The 23,758-nt window shown below is 39.1% G+C and overlaps 1 protein-coding gene across 4 annotated transcripts in view; it reads right to left on the reverse strand.

Moving 5' to 3' along the window:
- mpp7a (MAGUK p55 scaffold protein 7a) overlaps positions 1-21,858 on the reverse strand; it is an 82,524-nt gene extending 60,666 nt beyond the window's left edge. For 2 of the 4 annotated variants that reach the window (XM_028005184.1, XM_028005182.1), the window contains exon 1: positions 21,570-21,858. The gene's annotated coding sequence lies outside the window, so the exon portion shown is untranslated. The remainder of the gene's footprint in view (positions 1-21,569) is intronic. The other 2 variants (XM_028005186.1, XM_028005185.1) reach the window with 1 other exon arrangement.
- Between the last annotated feature and the right edge of the window lie 1,900 nt (positions 21,859-23,758).

Raw genomic sequence — 23,758 nt, forward strand, 5'->3', positions numbered from 1 at the left:
TTGCTTTTCAAACGGTATGTTTTGTGTGTGTATTTCCTGTCTATGTTCAGAGGCCAGCATTGATCAGTGGCACTAACATCATCTCCAGACTGTCGGTGTCAGTCTTTGTAATGTCTGAACTAATCATTAAATCTCAATTTACAGGAATATCTAAAAGGAAGCATCTTCGATTCTAACCGTTTCAAATTGGAAACAAAAGCTTCATTCTAAAAATAACTCTGCCACATCACAATAGTCACTGGACGCACCGGTTGGACATTCTGCGTCGTGGTCAGTTTCTAACACCTCTTCCCCTTCTTTGTCCCAGCCCCATCCCTCTCCTCTGGTTCCCATGCACACACAGCAGCTCTTTGTCTCTCCCGGACCCATTAACCAAGAAGGGGAGTAACAGTTGCTATCAGTCTCTGCTGACACATTCCAGCATCTCTCCCTCTCTTCTCTCTCTCTCTGCAACACATACACACCTTCAGTTGACCCGCACATTATTACGGTACAGAGTCAATGGATTTTCTTTAAATAGAAACACATAGTACCCACCCAGGGTACACCTAGGGCTTAATTTTTGCAGTAATTAGAGATGCACCAATCTTGCCAAAGTACTGGTCCCAATATTGAAAAATTATTCAGAAAGTGAGAATGACGGACAGGAAGATCTGTAGTAATCACAGCCTCAGGTGTTCTGGGTTAACTCTCTGCAAGCTTAGCACGACTGGTTTGGGCATTTTCCAAGATGTTGAACAAGATTTAGGAGCAGACTCTTCTCTGCCAGTCAAGGACATTAACAGTCTGCTCCAGACGCCACTGCTTTGTTTTCTCTGCTGTGTGACAGAGTTGCCGTTTTACAGCACAGTTTGCTGCTGTCATGTTACTCGCTGTGTTGACAAGTCACAGTTCCTGCTAAAGAAAAGAGTTTTCATGCCATGGTGCTGCCAACACCATGCTTCACAGAAGGGATGGCGTCAGCCAGGGGATATCAGTTTGCTTTTGCTTTTTTGTGCTTTCGGGCAAGCTTGATGCGATTTACTCAAACAGAGGCAAATGCTGCTTCCATTTCAAATCATGTCGAATCAGCAGAATTTTCCACAAGTTGACTTGTATCAAGTTACAGAAGCATCTGAAGGCTGATTAGTAGAGATCAGATTCACTAAGCCTCAAATTTGAGTCTCATAGAAAAGGATGTTGAAGTAAAAGGTCAGAAAACATGTATTGGTTGTCAATTTAGTATTTCTTTATAATTAAAACTAGTCTTAAATCAGTTTTTAGAATAATTTTTTTAATGTAACGAAACATAAAAAGAAGTGAAGGGGTGTGAATACTTTCTGTGCCACTGAATACTTTCACCAAAACAAGGTTAACAGACAGTTCAGTTTTTACTGATCAGTTACTTTGATCATAGAGTAATTGAAAAAATAAACGCTACTCTGTAATTTGGACATCAAGACAAGACGGTATGACAGCATATTTGGCCCATACAAAAAAAAAAAGTTTCCACCCACAAACGTTTTGCGATTAATCTCAGATATTTTCTAGAAAACAACTTGGAAATTTGGGCGTTAATTTTCTGAGATCAAAAGCCATCTAGCTTGCCTTTCTATGAAGATGTACCAGGGCCACTGTAAATAGAAAAAAGAGTAATGTTCAGCTAAAAACTCAGAAATGTCGAGATTAATCTCAGAAATTTTCTAGAAAAAAAACAACATTTTCACATTTTTCTTCCACTTTTGAAACAGAAATTTATTCTTATTTTTCTATAAAACTGAGATTAATCAAAAATGTTCTTAGTCATTTTTTCTTGCAAAATACAGACTTCTCAGACTTAGAAATTTTTAATTTTTTCCTAGAAATGTCTGAGATTAATGTCAATTATTTTTTTCCCCCCAGTGGTCCTAATCCTCTTCTGTACTTTTCTCTGAGATGAGGACTGTTGTGTTTCTAAAGCTTTGGAACATTCAAAGTGTGTGAAAAACTATTAAATTAGCAAATAGCTGTTTTATATTAATAATAGCTGAGTGAATGTGTACAATTCACTCTGAAGCAGGTTTTACAGCATTAAGTATATGATGGATTTCCAGAAAACTTTTCAGCTATAACAAACATGGACATACTCCAAATGATGAGAGGCAGGCAGAGGCTAAAACGGAGAGGCGTAAGCCTCGCTAATCTGCAAGTCCTAAACGTCCCTGTGGTTTAATAACCTTCATCCTCAGCAGATAGTACATGAGTGCATTGCTCTACCTGGAGTGCACTGGCAGCGCCAGCAGCGAAACATGTCAGACAAAGAAGGAGACAGCTGGTCTGACAGAAGGACAGATGAGATAAAGCAGATCAGAAAGCTGTGATGCAACACACAGAGGCTGACGGGGTAAAGTGAGTTCTGGACACTTGTGCAGCATGCTTGCACACATGTTCAAGCCTACTGTTGTATGTTTACCGGACAAGGCATCAGCGGGAAGTGAAGGTGAGCCGGTTATTTGATGAATAATTAATAGAGCTGGGGAGTGAAAGAACCGAGAAGGAACGAGGAGAACAGCAAACGGAAAAAGAAGCAAAGATACCAATCAGTGCTCTGTGTTCACCAGGCACAAGACTGAGTCACTAACATTTTACTGGCAGTTCGAGGCAATAAACAAAACATCATAATTAAAATTTATTGGACACAATTAGAAATGATAAAATTAATTACCTGCCACACTTCGGTGTACAAACCAACAGTCTTATGAAAAAAAAAAAACTCAGCTTTAAACCAAATAATATTATCATATAGGTAGATTAAATTAAATTTTTAAAAAATCCTAATTTTGTATTATGTTACATTGCAGATCTAATTTCATGATCTAAAAATAACTACAAGAAAAGATTTCATCATTATTATATACGTACAATTCTATGTGAGTGTCAGTATTTTTTGGACTTACAAACAATCCAAACAGCTCAGGTTTTTATTGAGTTATTAATATTGAGAATGAGAATGTGATAACAGGAGCTCATGCCATTTCACTGAAACAAAAACAACATATTTGTGTCGGTATGACTTAGTGAGATGGAAATTCAATACGCAGATTTTTTTTAAGCACACATTTTAAAACTGCTTTGATGAAAGTTTGCCTTAGAAATGAATAATGTTTCGATTACTCTGACTTCTTTCTAACAATTGTACAGCTGCTAAAGGAAATTGAAACTCGGGTTATTTATTTTAAGTGGTGGACTATCTCATCCCAGGCAATAATAGCTGCGTTTCCATTACAAATAAGTAAAACATTTTGTCTGCATCTTGCTAATGTCGAAAAAACACAATTTTGCAATTGTTGTGTTTCTATTAGATAAGATATTAAATTAAAATCACACGTTAAAAAGGTTGTTCTCTCAATAAGCTATTAAAAATCCTGCTGCGCCACCATCCTCCAACCACTTCCCGTCATCTTCTTTTTTGTGGTTTTCGCCAGTGGCAAAACCCGCTTACTGATCCTGTGACTTGTGTAAAAAGTGTCACTATTGCAGTTTTGTGAAATTAACCAATTTCAATCCGGCCAAAAAAACTCAAAAAACAACAACAAAAAAATCTCACCTCATCCTAGCGACAGAACGCTTTATTGAAAAACATGAGTTTACTTAATATTGCCGTTATTCCATTGAGAACATTTATTTTTCAAATGTCAAATTACTCACTTATCTGGTCAATGGAAACACGCTACAAACTAGAACTCATACCTTCATTCGTCTAGCTCATCATCCCATTTCGTGTTCAAAGAACCAAATTACAGTTTAGCTGTAATATTGGCCAAATTAGACGTGCAGTTCTCATACAAATGTGAGGTAAAAATTAACTTCGGTGTCACTATAATACAAAGATAAAATCATACACTAATAGTAGCATATCAACATCTCTGAAAGCAGACAATTTGGTAGAGTATCACTAAAATTAGATGTGATAGTCACAGCCCGTTCTAAAAATAGGAACATTATTTCACTAATCCCCAGAGAGGTGGTTTTATGGGAATGAAGCTCTTTTCCTTGACATGGCTGCTGTCCTTTGAATCAGCCACCACGAGCTGTTCACACTCAAATGAATCTCCAACGATGATGATGACGAGTCCGGGGCCGTTTAGGTCATTCCTGTTTACTAATACGAGTTACTTTGCTCATTTTTGTGCTGTCGTGTGGAACCAGAAGTATCCTAAACTCGCTCGCCTGCTTTTCCACTGTCACTCTGATTCAACATCATGATGGTAATCTGTCTCATAGAGCTTTCTGTAGGAAGCCTTAAAATCTGATGGTTAACATAAATCCTTGCTATAGTGGTGGAGTATCTGTATTCAGCGATGAAGAAGGGGGAAAAAATATTTGTTTCTAGGTGGACAAAGCATGGATTGGACACTCCGAAAATAAATTTGAAGTTGTAATTGCACTAAAAGGTAGTTTTACAAAGTCCTGACTTAAGAGGTCTGAATACAAATGTACACCACATTTTTCAAATCCTTATTAGGGAAAAAAAACAACTAAAAGATAAAATAAGTAAGCCATGCATGATGTGATTCAAACAAACACATTAAGGTATGTTGTTTTAATTTGGGATTACAGGAGAATATACAGGGAGCATACATATTTTTAAAGAGACTCGAGTGTTGTGTGATACCTAATTTCAGGTTATTAGGGTCGATAACGGGTCAAGAACAAACAGTTTGGTCAGTCATGGTGAAGGTACATTTAGAAGAGATAACTGGGATAATTACCAGTTCTGCCAATACTTCCATTACCTCCAGGCTAGACTCAAAACTGTAGCTGCGTTAATGACTGTTGCTTTTGCTTTGCACTACGCAACTATCTAAGCTAAACTATGGGCCAAGTTACAAATGAAACAATGCCTGCATCTCAAAATACAATCCTGTGATATGATGCAGGATTTCTTAATGCTGATTTTATAAAAGCAACATACTGGAAATACGTCTGGCAACTCCCTGACGACAGTCTGAAGCAACACTGGAAACAGAATTGGAGTCTCAAAGAATCAACAAGACCAGGCATCAAACTAACATCAAGGTTCATTCTTGATAGTAACTTGTAGTATTGAAAAAAAAGCTCTTCATACAGTGCTACAGTGTGAAAGAAGCCTCAGCCTCACTCCTTTACCCTCCCTACAAGGCAGCAGTTCTAAAACAGCTGCAGAAGTATCACTGAACACCAACACTGTCTGAGGGAAGCTGACTCTAACAAAGGATTAGAGTCGCTGCTGTAAAAGCACTAAATCCATTTGGTCAGACCTCTCAGTGTAAGAGATAAACTGTCAGGAGGAAGCAGAAACTGGGAAGTTGTATTTCAGGACATGGTGGTCATGTTGATGGGACACCGAATGCTATTATTGTTGGCAAACACCTGCTGCTTTAAAATCTCATGAGAATGTGATGTTAGAGCTCAGACGGCTGAGGCATACAGGATTCAGTTTGTGTGAATCGGTGCAGGTGAGGACAATGCAACAGTCCAGACAGAAAAAGCCAGACTATCCCGGCATTTACAGCTAAACATTTACTCATTCACCTTGAGCTCTGGGTTTGTTTTCAAGGGCGGAGTAATCACTTCAAAAGAACCTCTCAGAGGAGTTCCCCCGAAAGCTTAATGACACCTTTAATATGTCATGACTCAGACATAAAGGATAATGCAAACGCATTTAAAGTGGAGTAAGTTTTTAATGCATTTCCTGCCAAACTCAAACATGAAAAATTATATTTGTCCATACGAGACCGAAACACACCCTTATAATACACCAGGATAAGACGTGGAAATCATACACCCAACATTCAAAATGTAACACATTAAGCTCCTGATCTACAAAGATTCCAAACAAGGAGTGCTAAATTGCACAAGCCAAAGCCAAAAACCAAAACAACACAAAACAAAAAAAAAAATTATATGAAGTAAGGGTTTGCTAAGCCTGGTGGTAGGGGCGCTAAGTCAATCCAGTCGCATTTTTTGTGTTAAAAAATGTGAAAAGTTACAAACATGTATCCTAATTTGGAAATAACAGCATGTGAGTCCAATGGGTGGCTGCAGGGATAGAGCAATTGGTGCGCACATCCTCACATCCAGTTCAATGAGTTAATTATAAGACTAGCTTAATCTGTCTTTACCATCACTGTTACTGATGTATGGAAAACCCTTCAAAATGAACAAATAGTAAATCTGATGAGGTCGGGAAGTAAAGTCCGGTGGCCCGCCAGGCTTACAATGCACTGGGAGAAACCATGCATAACTATAGCTAAAGAGTTGAAATTTAAATCCACACTACTCCTTTTCTTACCAAAACAGATTGGAGCAATGGCCAGATCACTGCAAATTAAGCGCAGATCACACTCCATCCTATCTTTATTGATCAAGACACCAAGATTCCAGGAGGCAGAGAATCACAGCCAAACCACAGAACGAAACACTGCTGAAAATGATACAAGCATTGCTGTGTTATCTTGTAGTTTTTAGTGCAGAAACATAAAGTGGGCATCCATTTTTTTCTGAGTTTTGAAAAGAATTCATTTTAGAGTCATGGAAGTGTGACGTTTTCCGCTTGTTTCAGTAACATTTTGAGACAAACTTTGCCTCTCACAGACTTTGTTGCTTCGGCATTGTTAGAAATTTTTTTTGTCACATTTCAGTGGTACATTTTATATGTTCATGACGGGATTAAGATTTCTGAAGCCAAAATCTCAATGTTTTGATCTCTGAGCGACTTAGCATATCAGCTTTGTCACATGGCACTCAATTACGCTAGAACAAATTGGCGTTCTTTATCGCCAAATTGCTAGATAAAATCTGCTGTGGAGGATAATTTTTGACATTTTCCCCAGGGAACTTTTATGCCTAAATTATGATTGACCTTCTCCTTTGAATGTGAGGCAAACTCATACATCAATGGTCTCTGAATGCTTCTGCATGACAGATTGAGGTAGGAATCTCTTATTTCCCCATGGAAATTCCTGTTTTTAGATGTCCTAAAGAGCTCAGTGTGATCAAATATTTTAACCCAGTCATCAACAAGTCAATCTTGGGAAAAGATCAATGATAAACTGACAAGCTAAAGGAAGCATGCCGGTTTATCATTCATGTCTTTCACACAAACTAAAACACACCTACTTGCTGGCATTACTAGCAACTCAATCCCTTGGTTAAATCCTCTTTACAAGATAGTCCTGGCACTTGCTTGATTTTCTTGGGCACCCTGAACCTTTCTTTCTACACAGCAGCTGGACTTCTCTGATTAAAGTTCTTCCTAAAAAGAAGATGACTTTCAAGTACAATCTTAAAAAATATATATTAAAAAAAATAAAACATAAAACTTTCAGCTGTTATTGTTCAGTCTGGATGACCCTGTAGTAACAGCAACCGTAGCCATATTAAAACCTTCTCCTAATCTCACTAAAATGATGCAAGCAGGTCATTTTGTGACTCAGCTAAAACCCAGCAGACTTAACATTACAGTGCTAGCATTAATTTTAAATACATCTGCAATTAATGCATTTCATTTGATCACCCCTCGTAGCAACATAAACTAAAAAGAAATGTAAATATGCCCTGTAATGAGCAATGATCAGGACTCTGCAGGGAGGCTTTGGCCTGGTTAGAGCTTCAGGCGGTTCAGAGTCTGGTAACAGGGTGGAAGCTAAAAGATGAAATGATGTTGGGATTAAGTGCGATGTGTCAGTTCCCATGTGACTGAACATTCTTAGATAAGTAATAAACTAAGTGTGTGGATAGCTGACAATGCAAGTCTGAGCAAGACTCTATTTCGGCTAAATCAGAGCATCTGCTGTATTTAGTGCCATTTAATATCATTCCTTAACGCAAGATCAAACATGAAGCATCAGTCAGTGTTGCATCACAACCTCAAATGTTCATATGCGTTTTCTAAATCCAACATCCAAAGTACTTAAGACAAAAGAAAGATGAAAAAAAACTTAAGGCAAAGAATAAAATGATGAAAGGTAAGATGGATATGCATCTCTACATCACCAAGCTCTCTATTGATTTTCTTTGAGACAAAAAACAGAGATTGCTTCATAATCCATTGTTAGTTCTTATTTTAACAGATTCACTTGAAGTTTAGGGCTGTACACTGAAATCAAACCCAGCTCTGGATGAGTTCTTGCCTGCAGTAATTGGGCAGACTGAGACTCTGCTTAAATTTAGAAAGAGAATGAGAACTAGAGGTATTAGTGGAGATTTTAGTTAAAGTGACGCTTCCTCCAGCTGGGAATTTGTGCAGGTTAAACACACCTGAGGAAGGGTTAAAGAGTAAGTGGATCACATGGGAAAGCCTGTTAGCTGGGTTACTTTTCCTACTCTTAGTTAGATCGACTAATTAACGCATTCCTTCGCCGTGTAAGGCAACGTGTGAACATATTGGACCGTTGTCTGGAAACATGGTTGGGTGTAGCCCCATTTCCTGGTACCTCACTTGGCATAGGTTGCTAGGAAGGAGGGGAAGGAGGCATGAAGAGGGAAGAACAATGCCTCAATTGAGTATTAAGAGCGGTGCCCTGAACTCTAAATTTAACACACCCCATTTAAATACCAGCCTTTCAGTAGGTAACTGTTATCAAAGTGCTGAAAAGTGTCATTATGGAGCTCTACTGCAGAGTCAACAATGTCGGTAAATCTGCTTGGCTATTCAGACCTTCCATTCAGCTTTCCTGTTGTTGAAGTAATTAGTTACCGTTTCTTTCAGTTATTTGTTCCCTGCTTTGTCAGGTCTACCACGGTGGAGAGTTTCATGAACTGTGAGACATTTTCAGGTCAATAATAATCCCCATTTGTCTACAACAGCCTCTCTGAGAAGCTGAGCAGCACCTGTCGGCACCTCCGTAATCGCACAGAGAGACCGCTGTGCGAACCGTCCCTGCCTCCTTCGTTCACTCTGTAGTGCCCTCGTCTCTGCTCTTCTGTGCATTCCACACACACGGTGACATGCGGCCAGCACTTCCTCCTCCACTAGAGCAAAACGGTATCTCGTTCTACTACCACGGCTTGGCTCACGTCACCCTGCTGCTTCGTCCCTGAAATCTGAGTCCGGTGGGTTACAAGACACTCAGACAAAGGGAAAAGAATAAGAACAAGAGTGGGGAGTGGGGGAAAGCATATTCTGAACAGCTATCTTCTCTCTAGTAAAGACAAACAACCACAGAACATGATGCTGCCACCTCTATGTTTTACCAAAGTGTGTTCAGGATGATTGGTTATATTAAGATTTCTATTACCAAATTATTTCTCTGGATGACTTGGGGCTAAATTCAAATCAAACCTTCAGTTTTGGTTTGCTTCTTGCTGTTGTCTTTTTACCAGATTCCTCCACCTGAGCAGTGAATCTCTGCAGCCCTTCCAGAGTTACAACGGGACCCTAAGCTGCTTCTCTGGTTAATCCTCTCCTTGCCCCCCTCCCCCAATAAGTTCTGTGAAATATTACAGATTATTGTACTGACATGACTTAAAATTTAAATTTTGCATATTTATTGTACTTCCATTTGAGTTTCTGCTGCTTCTAAAAAATAAAAAATAGAAAACACAAGTGCTTAAAAGAAACAACAACACCCAGTTGGTTTATGGCAAGAAGTTAATGTTATTGCTGGAATTCCCAGCTGGAGGAAGTATCACCTTAACTAAAATCTCCACTAATACCTCTGGTTCTTATTCTCATTCTGAATTTAAGCAGAGTCTCAGTCTGCCCAAATACTGCAAGCAAGAACTCATCCAGAGCTGGTTTTGATTCAAGTGTACAGCCCTAAACTTCAAGCGATTCTATTCAAATAAGTACTAACAATGGATTATAAAGTATAAAGCAATCTCTTGTTTTAGTCTCAAAGAAAATCAATGGGGAGGTCTGATGATTTAGCCTTACCTTTCATCTGTTTTATGTTTTCTCCTCTTTCTCCTATCTACAGTAGAACTATTCATGTTGGGCTTAGAAACTGTATTTGAACATTTGAGGATGTGATGCAACACTGACTGATGCTTCATGCTTGATTTTGCATTAAGGAATGCTATTAAATGGCACTAAATCAGCAGATGCTCTGATTTAGCTGAAATCTAAATGACAGCGCAAGTCTTGCCGAGACTTGCGCTGTCAACTGTCTACACACTTAGTTAATGTTTTTTTTGTGTCTGGAAATTTTCAATTACCTTTTGAACGCAACATCACAAATCAGAAGGTACTGCCCTTCATCCAGCGACCCCAATGAAGCAAAGCCTGTTACCTAGCAACCCCAGCAACGCATTGCCCATTAGCAATCAACCTAAGCAGAGCTTCAGTACATTTGGTCAGCTGGTAATTGCACATCTGTTTGTAGCCATTCTGAGTTGAGTTGGGGGAGTGTGGGCTGCAGCAGTTTATTTGAATTTAAAGTGACAAGAGGCTCTAAAACAGTTCATTCTGAAAGGAGCTCAAAGTAGGTAGAACTGAGCAGACTGAAATCGAATTATCCAAGAATGATTTTGTGCAAAAAATGTAATGAACAATTTTTTGTATCGCCCATAGACATATCCTAACCTGTTCAAGAATACGTAATCAGTCACCTTTAAAACTGAGCCTTGCTGTTGTGCCATCTTATGACTTGACCACAGAAGACTAGGATTTTCAAACCACATTTAGACATGTTGTGAAATAAGCGACTGCACAAATCTGACTGGAACTGCCAGGTTGATTAACTTTCCATGGTAATAAAGAACTAAAGCCATTTAAAAATCAGACTGGAATTCAAAGATCAGGAAACTTTCCAACTTTATGAAGAACAAAACCCCGACAAAAACACAACTTCAATCCAAAGTTCCAACAGCTTGGAGTGAAAATGGGAGTAGACTTTCCTGCAAAACATAGAAATATTTTGAAAATTCCAAGAGATGATTCTTGGAAATGACCTCAGCTTCACATTAAAAATCCCCTGATAACTGCAGGGATTAGTGGAGGAGTACCTGGCTACTATCTTTACTCAGAGAGGGAATATGATGATGGAAAAAAATGCTGCCTGGTGACCAGTGAATGCTCTGTGATGACTGAATACACACCAACGTTGGCTAAATAATTATTTTGGGAATCGACACACAAAGCAACTCACAAAAATTCTCAGAGCTCTAGAACTTTATGACCCCCTATAAACACTTGCAGTTCTCCAAGTCAGCAGAGAAAGGTAAATCATTTTTCAAGCCTTATCAGGCACCACTGCTCAAGCATAGCAGTTACGATTAAATGAGGAACTGATGGAAAAAATAAAATAAAATAGTGAAGCAACTTGCAGTACAGTACAAACTGCTACCATCCATGTGAATGAAAACATAGAGGAAACTAAAGAAATGCTAAGTAAGCAAATACACTCAGGCGTGAACAGCAGCATTCTGTCAGACTTTCCATTACACTACTTGGTATTTTGCATCTTAATTTTAAAAAAGAAGGTCAACAAGTTAGAAACTTTAACAGATATTGTGAATATCCTTTACAAGTTCACAGCACCATATAAGCAAGGAAGGATTTTCCAGATCTATGTTCAGTAATGTAACCCTAATATCCAAGAATGTTTACGTTATTTTCATTCTGTAAAAAAAAATAAAAAATTATACATGTATATAAAATCACTCTGTTTTTTCATAACCTTTTGGCACACAATACTTCTCTGTTCACCGAATGCCAAACGGTCCAGTCATCCTCCATGCAACCCCCCTTAATCTCCTCCCTTCACCGCGGTCCATCTCAGTCACTTCCCTTTGTATCCGTCTTTCTCTGAATGAGAAGCTGCTGATGGTCAGTCCGATTAGCATGAGAACGACTTCAAAACGCACAAAGAAAGAACTGATTTGTTTTGAGGGTTGTTTTTTTTTTCCTTTTCTAGTTCTGATGACCCCGGAAACGGAGAGGAAACTGGGGACATAGAAAAACAGAAACATTCTGATTGCCAACACTGAAACAGGAAAGCTAAGAAACTAAACTTTGTTTTTAATAAATATACAGCAGCAATAATCTCATTTAATTCATAAAAAGAAATCACACCTTAATGTTAGGGGTAGTCTTCAGTAATAACTGAAGTTGTATGGCTCTATATTCTGTGTGGTTGCAACATAACACCATGTTAAAGCAGCAGCTCTTCACTCTCCTCACTGTATTGAACAACGAGCCACTAAAGAAACCGTGTGACCCACTGAACCTTCAAACTCAGCCCCAACTCCACCCTGCACATCTATTCAAACTCTATTCAAATCTAAAGTGGTTCTAACCACCTCTCAATGGAGCACAGTAGATCTCTGCATGAGCGCCATCTGCCTTATGTTATCAAGGACCGACAAAGCCAAGCAAGTTAAAAATAAAACACTTTAATCTGACCCGAGCTTAAGAGGCACCAACATAAGGTTACTTGGCAATTAGTGGTGAGCTACGGGTGACTACGCCACAGATGTCCGTCACACCCTAAAATATGCAGGAGATTACAGCTGTTTTGAATTTTAGAATGCCTTTCAACTATAGGGCAAATGCCAAATTACATCTGTGGCAAAGTTGGGTTCCAAATATGCCGAGCACACGTGTTGGTTATATGTCTTCACTGTACGAAGGCAAACTTTGGTGCCAAGCTGGAAAACCAGGTTAGCATAGCCTAGCAAAACTACCTGGTTGACAAAGGAAGTATTGTTTGTATTGATAAAGAAAAAAAATGAAGGTGTTTTACTAAAAAAATGTAAACCCCAGTTTTCCACTGTTTGGAGGAACTTAGCCATAAATGAAACAAGACAGCATTTTTAAAGTGGTATTTGTTCCCCAGTTGCCCTAATTTCACTCAGCAGCAACAAGGGAATACATGCACAGCTTTATCTGGTGATCTAAAGATGAATGGATGCCAGGCAGGCAGATCAATATCCAAGCATATTCATGCATGCTCAACAACTTGCTTTTAGCACCAAACGGCAAAAGCATGTATTCACATCCAAACGCAGGCCTCTTTTCAACCACCAAAAAAGATTTTCATATTTCATAAGCAAGTGGACAGTCAAATGAAGGGGTTGAGAAAGACAGATGAACATGCAGCCTGTGTGGCTGTGGAGGAATGAGGTGGTGACCGGAGGCATAGCAACAAGCAGGAAGTCCCACATTGACACAGAACTTGCTCTTAAAAAAAACTGGAATGTTGTGTAAAAACACTCCTTACCAACTAATAAGAAAAGGGCAAATCCTCCTTGGTCTAATGTGCCAAACTGAAACATCAAATGATTAATTTCACAAGAATGGGTCTATTGAGAACATATCCATGGTACATTACCAAGTTACAAGCAAAATCTCCTGAAAGCATTGGTTTTGTGTTGTAAATATTTTTTTCCTCAAAAAACAGAAACATATCCAAAGCCAAAGGAAGTCATGGAATGAAAGGGAGTGAAGCTGACGGATGCTGGTCAAAGTGGGAACGCAGCAGAGTGATGAGAAAAGTAACAAGAGTCTGAATTGGAAAAGGACAAAAAATTGTTCAAAACCTCAGCACAAGAACGTGTCAGGAAAATATTGTGACCTCTATCATTTGCAGCGCTCAGTCACATGCAAAAGGCAGATGGTGTTGGCACAAATCTGTCAATAAATCACAAGTCAGCTTAAATTACCCTTTCATAAATTACAGTCTGGATCTTGTGTTCAAATTGCTGTCAGCTATAAAGATCAAGGCAAGGATGGAAAACATGGGTCAGGTAGCGGAGAAGTACTCTGAATGTCAACACAAGCTAAAAGATTCTGTAACCTGCTGGACCATTAATGGAGAGCTATATGCTAATCACTGACAGGACAAGAACCCCAAATAGATCCACAGATGATGCAAACAATAAGAAATTAAGTCAGGTGTATGGAATAAAAAGAGATATTTTGGTCCTCAACTTTAATTTTTCAACCTTCACATATGCACCAAAAAGATGGTTGGTGTCCAGAATTGACCATTTTCAGCTTGAGTGGGTCTCACCAGTGACTGGCTGGTCAGAAACTCCAAAACCAGATCTATTTCTAATGGATCAAACAAACCTGCTACGAGGCTGCACAGACAACAACCCTCTTTGGTGTGGTGTGGAAGTTTTTAATACTGGAAAATCACTTGAAGTTGGTCGTTTTAACATCCTCCACATATTTGGTCATAATTCATCCAGAGGATGTACTCAAAGTGGACATTCTCCGGACATGTAACCCCCAAAAATACATTTCTACAACTGTTTGCATGTACTCGATGTCGCATCGAACTGCTTTGTATGCAATAATATTGAGAATGGGTACAAGCAGTCATAAGGGCGCACAACAGCCATGCTGCTACTTTGTGCCACACTAACAGGTGTTCGTTTATTGGTTGCTCTGGTGGAGAAGAAACAGGGACAGACACCCAACTAGATCATCAAATACTGCGATATCAATTTGGTTTGGATTTTGAGGAAAATGTATGCGATTGGTACGCTTGACTATGAAATCTCAACCATATAGAGAGTGTGCGCGGAGTCTGCATGGCTCGCAGCATACACAGTACTCCTTTAGTATCATCATGGTGTTTTAAAATGAAGTCAGACAAAATATACAAATTGTAAGAAGCCTTTTAAAAATGAAAATGTCATAGATGCATGTTGGCTGTTTATTCAGGAAGCTACAGCAGAGTGCTAGACTTAAATAGGTGCTGGTCATTTTGACTGTTTTGAACAAGGGTAGTAGGTTTGTTGATTTGGTCATTTTGTACCTGACTTGTGGGCATGAAAAGGAGTCACCTGGCAAAGGATATCATTTTTACCCAACCTGAGGATATTTTTTTGAACTGAGGAAGGACGGAAATGCTCTGTAGAAGACCTCAACAGATAGCAAGATGGCTCATGGTATTACGTCATGTCAGCTCTCTTTTATTCTTTTACAGTCTTTACATTTGTCTGTTGAATAAATACTAGATTTGGAGAGGTTGGCAGCCTTTCTGTATCCACTAATGATTACCTTGTGTTCACAGTTAGCAATGTTAACCTTGCTAAAATGGGTTTAGTTTATTTCACATTCAAATACCATGACACACACACAGACAACTTGATATAACCACTCACAGTGAAAAGACTAAAAATAAAGATTTACAGCACTATTTGATTGTATGCCTGGAAGAGAAATAATTCTGACTGGCAGCTTTAACTTTACCAAAATCGTCACAATGGAAATCTTCCAAACCTCCCAGTTCTACTTCCGTTATTTTTGCAAACGTACTAATTAGCAGATGTGATTACTGGAGTGAGCAACAAACATGGACACACTTTGGAGCTATTTTGACTCCATTTGCCCCAAGTATGTTGAATTATTCACAGCGCTGCCATACTGGAAACATCCAGGAGCCATGATCTAAAAGCATTAATCAGCATTTTACAAACAAGCTTGATGTTAGCCATGAAAACTACGTAGTAGTCTATTGACAAATTTGATACATACTGACAGTCTTCAAAGATTGATGAAATCCTAGGAAACTATGTTGAAGGCTGTGTTGGGCATTTGGGTGTTTTTTTAATTTGAAGAAACTAATTCCTGTTTCTTTCAGCAACGCTATTCATTTTGAAATTAAAAACAAATGAGGTTCTATAGAAAAGTAAAGAAATATATGACATTACTGGCCCATTTCACATCTTAACTTTGCATGCGTTAAAAGCAGTAATGAACCTTTGTCAAGACAAGAACAGCACGCTTTGAGAACATTCGTGTCAGGACCAGCACAGTAACACATTATAGCCTAATCTTCTCTCCAAGGGTTTGGTGCCTGACTGGTCACCCCACAACAAGCACTTATATTCATGCTGCTGCCATTCATTCGGTCCCACGGCGTTCTCCATGAAAACACAGCCTACTGTGAGTCAGGAGGCCGGCATATCTTAACAGTGAGCGCAGCAGTTTCATGTATACGAGCCGGACTTTGCTACGCTGCCAAAGTTGGTGTCTGATAGCCAGCATCTGCTGGGTGGGCTCATTCCACCGCAGCACTGCGAGGCTAGGGTCAACCTGGGAGCAACCCTACACCTCTGCAGGGTGGGCCGGGGCAAAAACAACACAACATCACTACTGCTGATGCCCGTCACCCTCAACCGTGACCTTTACAGAGACCCTTACAAGCTCATCATTTTAATCTCCATCTGGAATCCACAGAGCAGCAGAAGGCTCCCAAGTCTCCTGTCGACTCAGAGATTAGCAGCAATAGGGAATAATGGTTATTATGAATGGTTAGTGTGATGAATAGATAAATAAATGGATTGGAAAGGCCAATGAAAAGGGGGGAAAACAACAGATTAACAGAGAAACTGACTTAACCCAACACAGTTGGACTGACGTGATTAAGTTCATTCTACTGAACTACAACAACCAAGCTAAATGGAAAATTTTAATTGAATAACGGTTCTAAATGCTTATGATGCAGAATATTGCATCTTTTTCTGTTTTTTTTTTTTTTCCTTTATAGACTAACAAGTATGACAAGTTGATTTGGGCTTGTTAATTGCTTTAGCTACATAGTAGACAAGAGTCTGCAGTCGGCTGCATAGCTGGCAAACAGTAGCTTTAAAACAGTGAGTGGCATTTCTTTAGTTTCATAATGACTATCCATGTTTCCCACAACCAGAAATGGGCCGGGACCTTGACACATTATTTCTGTTAATTACATACATTTTAATAGGTCAGAAAAAACTTTAAACAATTTTTTTACAATACAAAAGTTCTGTTTTAAACCTTCATATTTGTGTGTTTCTGGTGCACCCATAAATCTGATGCACAAGCAACATCTGCAAACAACGGATATTGAGAACAAAGCCACTTGTCTTGTTTTACAGTTGGGGTAAATTTTCGCTTCAAAAAACGCTCTGACGGAACTAAAGACTACTGTGTGCAAGTTGTGCAAAGAGGAGTTAGCCCATCATAAAGCTATTCAAGGCTGAAATATTATCTCAGTCCTAAACATGTTGCAGCAAGCACAGACGTCCGAAATGCTAATGTCACCGTCCACATTTCTAAAAAACTATTTTTTCAAAGAAGTTCCATGAATGATCAGGGGTTCCTGAAATAGTTAAAAGATGACAAGGTGTATAAGAGCACTTTTATCCAATCTGATGGTTGAATAACCTAAATAACAGATGAAAAACAATAGATCTTTGTTGGTGAGCTAATATGACAATTTACCAATTTTGCAGAAAAAAAGTTTTTGAAATGAAAAAGGCTTACAGTGTTGATACAGTTAGTGATTAAAATGTGAGAGTACAGACTCTGTAATTAACTCGATTAAAAATATGAATTAAGTCCCACCACCAGTCCACCTAAAATTGTATTGTATTTGTGAGGAAAGGAACAGTCCAGCAGTGTCCTCTCAGCTGGCTCGTGTGCAACGAGTGGCCGAAGGACACAGGAGTCTTACTTTACTCTGCAATCTCCAGTCATCTCATCAAAAGGATTTTAAGCTGCAAGTACAATAAAAACTTTAGCAGTGCACAAAAACATAACTATGAACACCTTGGTATACCTAGATACCAGTAACCAAACTGTTCTGGCACCAGACTTGAATAACATAGCTTAGACTCATTGAAAGTTTGCCTTCATAAACTTATCACTCACAGAGACCAAAACAGTTTGCTAGTTCAGTCCCAGAAAACAACAGTCAGGGCTTCAGTCAAGTGAATGTAGAGTACAAGTTTTCATGCGTCTCATTTAAGACTTTATATAAACTTCTGTGGCAGCTTCCTGGTATTCATATTTCATGTGATGCCATGTTTAGCCGTGGCTAGTAGTAAAATTCACTAAGATCTCAGAGACACCCCTCACACACTGGTGCTGGAAAAGCTCTTAAAGACTCACAAAGAGACAGCAACATAACTTATAGAAATGGTTTCATTTCACCAGAGTGACAGCAGATCAGAGAAGCTTTTACCTACTTCTCATGACATTATTTAACATCGAAATTTAATTTATTAGAAGGTTCTGGTAAAACAAATTAATCTTTAAATGGAATAAAAGTCTTCTAAAGTGTAACGTATCAACCTCTTTCTTCAGACAAAGGTAGTTTCTCATGATTCGTAGTGAGCCGATAGTGATCCAAACTAATACTCGGATTAGGTGTCTTATAGCACTGAATCCCACCCACCCTTGAGCTCCAGGAAAATAGCTTTCCAGCTGACAAGCAGTTATGGAGGCCCGCTTTTAGCTTTATTCCCTTGCCATGAGTTTTGCAGCAGGGGTGCTCAGATTATTCTCATCAACATAACCGTGGACGTAGCAATGACAGGAGGCATTTGACTCCATCAGCAGGTTGCCTGGGTGAACTTAATCCTTGCAGCGATAGAATTTTGAGTTCACACACCTCCTATTTCACTAAGCAATGACTGTCCAAACCTGGAACCAAATTCTGGGAATGAAAGCTATGCAGGACCGAAGCTCAGACACTTGTTCAGCTGTTCAGACAACAGGCAGGAGTACATTGTCCTACTCTGGGTTTTTTCAGGGCCACAAACCATCCTGACTCCTGCCTATCCCAACATATTCTAGGACTGTGTGCTCTGAGAACAAAACAAAAAAAAACATCCAACAGATAAGTGTGTGTTTTCTTGCCATAGGCTGAGACAGAGGTCAGAGTCAGCAAGCTGATTTCTAGGCAGTAAACCTTTGCAGCTCAACACCCTCAGCCATTAGTGAACTTGTTCATTAAGTGAAAGGATTAATGAAATCATCACAGCCATGCCAGGATGCTGGGGTGTTTACTACACCGACAGACCCAAGGAATGAACTTGACTTAAGTACTTACAATCAAAGTCTCCTGGGAGACTCTCTCTACCCTCTTGGAATGCAGACTAAAGGCCTCCCACCTTTCTCTAGTCAAGATCCAGAGGAAGATCTGGGTTACTCCCAGTCAGAGCAGAACAGCAGCTAAAACATGAAGGCTTCCACATTCTTTTCCTTAGAGGCTTTCAAACATACATGACAGGACTCTATCTCTGTATTTACAATCACCAACAAGGTACCAAGACACCTAGGAATTACTTTACTGAAAAATATAATCAGAGCTGTTGGGACACCATACCTGACAAGAAAACAATATATCCAGTACAACTTAGCTTTTAAAAACATTTTTCCTACTTCTGAAAATACTTCTTCTTTCTGACATTCTTACCAACCAGTGTAGATATTTGTTTGAAATAAGGGTCTGGTGCCTCATTTCCATTGAGTGGAATGGCATTGGTTAGTGTGATTCAGTATGGACTGGCGTATTCATGAGAGCATTTCACCACCATTTGGACTCTCAGTGGGCAAGCAGGTGTGCCACCAAACACCTAACAATGAAAAATGCAATGAAACATGTGGCACACGGGTATTTCTTGTGCTCTAGTCAATGGACTGTATTGTGTGACGCCAGTAGCGCCACCCTAACGGTACCATTGACCCATGGACCTACAGCTTAACGGGGCCCAGAAATGGTGCCGAACGGGTCGGTTGTATGGACCACTTTTACAATGGAAACAGACAAACAGCGCACTGCACCGACCGGACCAGTGGAAACAAGGTATTCTTGTTATCATCTACAGTCACAGCAACACAGAGTTGTTCCCACTACTGTAGAAAAGTGTTCACATCCTTTGAACTTTTCCACATTCCCTTGCATTACAACCACAAATGACTACATGTTTTGTGTGAGAGTCTGAGACAAAGTAGTGCATAGAAAATATTGGGTTTTAATTGCTTAAATAAAAACATGAAAACTTTGGCATGCGTTTGTAGTGTACGCTAAATGCTATGCTTAGATAGCCCTAAATAAAATCCATTCCTAAGGTTTGTTAGAGAATAAACAGAATTATGATGACCAAGGAGCACAGCGGACATGGTCGAAAGTTGTGGAGAGGTTTAGTCCACCATCTGCAAACATTAAGCATATGGAATAATTGCAGACCTCCCAAGTTATGACCGTCAACGTAAACTGATAAACCTGCCAATTAGAGAAGCAGCTAAGACGGGCAACAGAAATCCATTCAGGTAAAAGAATGTGTCAACAGGAAAACCTTTAATGATACATTCCACAACCCTCTCTTTTATAGAAGAATGCATTGTTGAACTCCTATCCAGACCAGAACTCACGTTTGAAGCTTGTCACAAGCTTTGCTCTGTCCACTCATTTTGTGGACAGAGCAAACATGGGAAAGATGGTGCTCTGGTCATATGGGGCCACAAAACAACATTTTGGTCTACATTCAAACTCTAAACTAACATTGTCACCTTGAGAAAACCATTCCCACCATGCAACTTTGTAGTAACAGCACCACACTTTTGGGGACGTGTTTCTTTTGCAAAGACAGGGAAGCCGGTTAGAGTGAGTAGGAATAAGGTTGTAGCTAAATACATGACAAAACCTGGAATTAAACCCGTTAGAGGCTGCAAAAGACAACAGTCGGAAACCATGAAAATATAGTTACGTGGTTTAGTTGAAATTATATTCCTGTGTTTGAATGGCCCAGTCAAAGCCTGGATCTAAAACCAATTTAGAATCTGTGGAAATATTGGAAAACGTATGCTCACATACACGCTCCTTCCTGAAATGTTGGTGTCTGGATGTCTAAAGCTGATGGAAACACACTTCAAAGGACCAGCAGTCACAGCACAAGGTTAACCATCAACTCGGGTTTGAATACAGATAGTGCACTTGGATTGCATTATTTTTATAATGACAAATGGTACGTTTATCGATCTGCAACGCCCCGTTTCATGCAAGACATGTCGACTTGATTACAACACTGAACACACCTGGCCTCTGGAGAATCAGGCTGACAAGGCAATTTCCCCATTCGAATCAGGTGTGGTGGAACAAGGACGCTGCTGAAATGTGTTGTCTTCAGGTGAACAGATGCAGAATGAGAATGCCGCTATCCTAAACACACGTGTGTGTGTGTGTCATAAAACAAGCAAAAACAAAGAAACTTTTTGAAGAAGTAGCTGGGTGCGGTGGGAGTTGACCAAGTGAGTGTCCTATAGGAGGAAGGCCGGTCAGAGGCTTGTTGTCGTCAGCCAGTGACAAGCTCCGTGTCACCACACTTGGCACTACAGGGCACCACGGCTCTGTTTTCCCTCCCGATGCACTTCCTGGAGTGGAGGAACTGCGCGCTAAGGGTGTGGGAGTGGAAGTGGAGCGCTGTGTCATGGGGAAACTAACATTACGTGTTTTATACGATAGTATCCCTGTGTCGTATGTTTTTTTTTTTTGTTTTTTTTAGAATGTAGTTTAAATTCATAAAGAAAAACAAATACATATTTTGTGTGGAAAAACAAAATATGTGCTTGTTGCACATAGCCAAGTGTTATACGCAGTAGAAGTTCTGTATTTGGTCACCTCGTAGTGAATAAAATGCTATTATTTTAGCCTCCGCATCACACAAGCACTCAAATAAAATCACATACGTCATTATTGAGCCGTAGTCAGTGTTTCACATTCAAAAACTTTAACGTTGGCTAACTTTCATTTTTTTCTAACGACAGGAAAAGTCTGTTGCTTTCACTGTCCTGACAACTGCAATTATAAGTTCAGAAGTAAAAAACAATAAACATGTGAGCCACTCACTTGTATCGCAGCTGAATGGTTTCTTCTTCACAGTATTGCAACTCCAGAGCTTCCTTCGAAAATCGTAGCGTTCTCTTTTTTCATTCCCCACTTTTAAAGTCTCGGGTTGTTTCTCTGCACTCCATTATTTTATCCCCGGTTCGGCCTACCACGGACAAAAATCTTTTAAAATGTTACGCCTCGACGGTTCCTACTGTCCCACGGCAGAGAAAGTGTTGTCGCCAACGCGCTGACTTGGAAGCGGTTCGCATATTTGAACGCAATGTTGGGCCGGGGATAAGCCTCCTCAGAGAGCTGATCTGAGATCTGCGCTGTGACGGGTTTTCCTTTCAGATGCCGCCCACTTTGCGCTTTCATTGGTTGAAATGTGTTCGAGGCGGGCTTGATAAGAACGTTCTCTTTGTGATTGGATGATTTTTACCATCCAGTAGCGCGGCTCCTCGATATGACTGAAGAAAACAGAACCTTTGCAACAACGTAGCTTGTTGTTTGTAAAAGATGCCATTTGAGCCGCCGTTCATTCAAAAATATGTATTGTTATTAATCATTCAGAATTTTAAATTGAACTTGTAGAGCAATAATTGTAATAATAATAATAATAATAATAATAATGATGATGATAATTAATAATAATAATAATATCTATTTGTAAAATAAACTCAATTTAATTGACAGCAATTTGTATAGTTCTGGCGCTCAAGTTACAAAATGGTGAAATATCGCCCTCTAGAGGTCAACTGAGGAGAAAAACCAACAGGTGGTCAAACTGTAGTGACCTTATTTTGAGGAATTAATGCTGATTTGATTATTTGACTATTTCGGTTCAATTTTAAGACATGTAGATAGACAGGGGAAAGAAAGAAAGAAAGAAAGAAAGAAAGAAAGAAAGAAAGAAAGAAAGAAGTTATAAAACATGTTATCCCAGTAGATTTGTGGGGAAAGACACGGTGTGCCTGTGTGAACAAGCTGCAAGAATTTCACTGACAATAGATGCCACCCCCATTCATAGGTCCTCGTGTTAATGCATTGCGAACCAGAGCCAATTGTGTCTTTTGTCCTCAACCTACAAAACAATGTGAGATACATTGTTTGTGAACAATGACAAGCAGGCTCTCATTTGAAACTTATTCTTTTCGAGTAGAATGAATTCGGCCTATTATGAAAATAGACCACAGGGCGCAGAGATGCTCTTTAACATGGACTTCGATGTTTGAAGTCTTCACTTGTTGTTGTTGTTTTTTTGTTTTTCAAGTCTTAGTTATTAATTCATATTGTATTGATGCCCGCTTAAATACTTTCTACTTTATTGTAGTAGCCCCACATTCTAGTACACATAATCGACTTGCTTTGGAAAAGTAAATAAATTGTGAAATTAGTGTTCGATATGATGAACTCTGGTTCAGGCATTATGCATTTTTTTTTTAAAAAAAAAAGCTTTGATATAACAAAATTATTCAGTGAAGTGTATAAATATTTGATTATTTTCAATAAACTTTGAACAAATTTTGATTGTAATGTCACAATTCCACCGCTAGATGTCAGGAGTGGAAAACCTTCATTGCCTGCCTCATTCATTAAACCACAAACTGTTTTCGGCGTTTTTCGCAAATTATATAAAAAGTATTCTTTCTCGTAGTAATAACGGAATTGAAAACTAATTAATCCGAAAATGTGCTGATTTAAACTTTTCAAAAAATGTACTGTTTTAAATCAGTACATAGACATCAGAGGGGGCGTTATGAGTTATCAGGAACAAGGTTGCCATGTTTGCCCATAATTGACGTTTGCGGTTCTTATAGTGTACTTTCTAGCTATCCAGTTTGACCTGTAACCAATTACAGAACATGTATTTATTTATCCACTTATTTATTTATTTGTGTTTCCACAATATATTATATATACATCTACATATATATATATATATATATATATATATATATATATATATATATATATACATCTTACCGTAGTTTATTTGCAACTGTAAGAGTATTAATAAAACACGGCGTTAGCATGTGCATTGTTTTCATGAATGCATGTACAAAGAATTATTTAAGCTACCCAGCAAACCTTCGGATTTTGTTATTAGATGTATTTATAAGCCATGACGCAGGTTTTCTGGATTTCTGAAGGTGGATCCAGTATGGGTGCTTTCCTCCGACGTGGCAACCTGGCTCGCTGCTGCGCTG

Source organism: Xiphophorus couchianus, chromosome 21 (assembly GCF_001444195.1).
Source record: "Xiphophorus couchianus chromosome 21, X_couchianus-1.0, whole genome shotgun sequence".
NCBI classification, from domain to species: domain Eukaryota; kingdom Metazoa; phylum Chordata; class Actinopteri; order Cyprinodontiformes; family Poeciliidae; genus Xiphophorus; species Xiphophorus couchianus.